Here is a 3,947-nt window from a genome sequence, read left to right as displayed (position 1 = left end):
ATCTGGCTGAGATCAATAACGTCTGGCACAATCCTGATTCTGATCAATTGTATTTTATTGAAACAAGATCAAAGCAGTTTCCATCTCTCCACTCAGAAATGCACTAACTATAGAGCACTACTATGGGTCTCAACAGATAGTGACCCTAGATGTGGCATTACTTGTTTATGAAAATAATATGATCATACATAATACATTATATACATACGATATATTATATATGTTATGCATTTATAGTAATCTATAATGACTATAGTATATCTATGTCAATGTCATATATGTTATAAATATGTCTACTTTATGGAAATCTTTCTGGACATAAATGCACTAATAGCATTAGAACATTTCACAACATGATAATTACACTTAATATGCACTCTATGTTTAGTATTTAAACATAACAAAATATTAAACTTCCCAGAATTATTTTTTATCAGGATATTAAAATGCATATTTGATATTCTTCAATACTACTTATATTAGTATATTTTTTGTCTTCTTCTATATATACTACATATATGATAATTTATACTATACTGCTGAGGTGGCAGGAGAGGCTGTGGGCCTCCACCAGAGCCTTTGTTTGCATTATTTTCTTCTCAAAGCACCAAATTGTACGATGAGGTGTCTCTGGTGTCAGCTGTGAGCAGTACAAGCACAGCTCTGTGCATTGGCAGCTTCATTCACTGCTCACCACGAAGGATTCTTTTGAACTTCTTTCGCAGATCCCGGTACTCGTTTATGGCCTGGGAGTATGCAGCCGGATCCTCTGCCAGGCGATGGAACAGATTGTATGGTGGAGCTTGTTGAACATCTGGGGGTAAACGGATGACCTGAGGCAGCATCTGGTTCCCCACAATGAAGTGGTCGAGGAGTTTTTTCTCGCACAGACAAGTGCAGGCCATTGATGATATCCACCAGCCGCTGCAGGAAATCTCTCCTACGCCACTGGGACACGGGCACCACAGTGAGCAGGTGCATGACAATGGTCTTCATGGAGTAGGTGGAAAAGCTGAAGCCCAGCACAAGACGGGTGAAGAACTGCAGGCATTTGAGGTGCAAACTGTCATGGGGAGCCTGCTCGGCGATGTGCTCGAAGAACTTCATCTCTGCCACAGCATAGGTCTCAGGCCAGGCTGTGCTTTGGGTGTAGGCCTCTCTAGGCTGGCTGCTCACAAAGATGTCGGAGTCTCCTCTCCGCACCCCAAACAGCATCTCAATCCTGAAGCTCTCTGTGCCATTGCTCACCTGGAATTGGCAGGAGCGACTGGAGGGCAGCAGCTTTAAATGCCAATTGTGTGACTGAGGCAAAGCTGGCCAGATGGCTCTCACCAGCTGGTAGAACCAGCGGGCAGTTTTCTGCACATCCAGGTAGGAGTCGGTGCACAGGGTGTCCAGGAGGCTGGGATCCTGATTGCTCCTCAGCTCCTCCTCGGGGTGGTGCAGGAAGCACAGCATGTTCTCAGCCTGCTGCTCCATGCTGCAGGTGCACTCCAGCTGCACACGGACACGGAAGTTCCTCACGTGCCTCTGCTCTGCAGAGTCCAGCTCCAGGTGGAAGCTGTGGCCTCGGGGAGGAGTCATGGGTATGAACACCTGGAACACAACATCCTGCTCACGGGGACTCCAACCTTCGAAGGCACTGCCCACCCCGATGGCTCGTTGCAGGACTGGGTAGAAGCTGTTTGCCAAGACATGTCCAAAATAAACTGTATAATTGTCCATGAGCTTTTTTGTCCAATCGCAGCCTCTCTGTAAGTTCTGTACTGGCAACTGTATGCGTTCAATTATAATTCTTCCAATGTTATCATCAAAATCATTATCTTCTCCATGGACTGCAAGTGCATCATCATTGTCTTCTCCTTTTGCACCCCATTGACAACTTCATTTTCCATATTATCTTCTCCATTTGCAGCAAGGTTGCCATCTTCCTGTACATTACCATTATCATTGTTATCTTCCTCCTGATTCGCATCATCTTCATTTTCAACATTGCCTTCTCCATTTGCATCTCCATTTCTGATTTCCCCTTCATTTGCATCATTGTTTTCTCCTTCATACTCTTCTCTCCTCAGGCTCCTTTTGCACCCCATTAACCATAGCACCAAGACTAAGGACGCCGAGCACACCAAGAGCTAATGGCTGCAAGAGCTCCATGAGCTGCACCTTCGGCAGGCTGAGCTGCTCCACCTCCTGCTCCAGCCGAATCCTCTCCCATTCCAGCATCTTTGCTCGCACTTCCATGCGAAAACGTGTTTCTTCATCCCAACCATCACCCACGAGCTGTGGGTAATGAATGAGGCTTTTCAAGAGCACGAAAAGCACTGGTATGTAATTCATGGTCTGCAGGAGGATGGAGAGAAGGCCTTGAGTGGGGCTGTGAGGGAGGCAGCTGGCAGTGGGGGCAGCAGGGACGGGAATGCTCAGGGCTCTGAGGGCAGGAAGGACAGGGCCCCAGACAGCTGGCAGGGAGCAACACCTGTCCCTCTGCCCCAGCAGCAGCAGCAGCAGCAGCAGCAGGGTGCCCTGCCCAAGGCTCTCCCATCAGGGGCTGTCCCTGCATGCAGGGGGAGAACCCAGCCCCAGGTGCAGCGTTTCTGCCCCGGCCCTTGTCCCCAGCCCAGCCTCCCCAGCACGTGTGCACTCACCGCTTGCCCAAGCAACACTGGGCCAGCGTGACCTGCTGGGCCCGTTCATAGCTGCCCCCATTGTGACATGTCCCCTGTGATGTCACGGGTGTTACTGCACATCACAAGCCAGCCAGCCCCGCCCTTTGTCCCCACCCTGGCTCAGCCTCTCAGGGTGCCCATGGTGTACTGATTAAGGCTGCTTTGGAGTGAATCTTTTTCAAAGAGCTCCCATTGCTCTTTCTTCAGTCCCTGAAGAACACATAGTCCAATGGCAAACTTAACACTGCCTACTTCAAAAATCAGCCAGGTGCCCAGGTGCCATATCCACATGACTTTTAAACCTTTGTGTGGTCAGTTACTCAGACAATTTCATAGGCAGCCTGTTCCCAAACGTAATATGGTTCTTTTGAAAGAGTAAACCCCCAATGGCTCAACTTGAGGTCGTTTTTTCTGTTATTTGTTTTGTTCCCTGGGTTAATGTAACAACCCCCACATAGGTAAAGCCTTCCTCCAGGGATGATCTGCATTGTGTCAGGCCCTTGGGCTGAGAATCCTGCTCCTCTCCGAGGAGAGAAATGTGCTGCTTTTGCACTGAAGTTCCCATATCCAGTGGGACAAAATGGGTTGCTGGTGGGCAGAAGAGTTTCAGGCTGCCTGGAAGCATTTCCATGTGAGGAGAACCTTTGTATCAAATACATCAATTGGGGGAATCCATCCCTCTCCAAGCTGAAGGAAGAATCAGAATTGTCCTAGTAGAAAATGGAAAGGTTTGGAGTGATAGTCAGGGCTGGAATGTCCCCGCGTGTCCGTGTGGATTTGGTGATGCTGCAAGGCCAGACTGTGAAGAGGGGATCCCGGCAGACAAGAAATGCCCTCCTGCTCTGGGACCTTCCCTGGCACTGGCAGCACAAGTGAGAGCCCTTCCTTGGCCTTTGCCTTCAGCAAGGGCCCAGTTTGGGCAAAGCCTGAGTTCCCTGTGAAATCAGCTCAGATTTACACTGCCCCACCTGAAGGAGGGATGCCAGAGGCCAGACAAGCTCACCAAGGTGCTGAGCAATGCAGCTTAGGCTGCAGCTTTCTGCCCTTGTGTCTCTGGAGCCTTGGAGGGGAAGGCTGCGTGGCTTGCAGCGACCTTCACCAGCTCTCCTGCTAACAGCACTGGGCACCCCAAGCCTGTTTGGTCTCAGCACAGGCAAGAGCAGGAAGAAACCCTCACCTGGCTTTGTAGAGCCCTGAGACGAGCAAAGACAAGGAGTGTGCAGAGAAGGGGCCATCAGCACTGCACAGCAGCATTTCTCAGCCATCACTGACAGAAAA

The sequence above is a fragment of the Erithacus rubecula genome (genome assembly GCF_903797595.1).
Source record: "Erithacus rubecula genome assembly, contig: scaffold_547_arrow_ctg1, whole genome shotgun sequence".
Lineage (NCBI taxonomy): Eukaryota > Metazoa > Chordata > Aves > Passeriformes > Muscicapidae > Erithacus > Erithacus rubecula.
Note: the sequence above shows the minus strand (reverse complement) of the source record.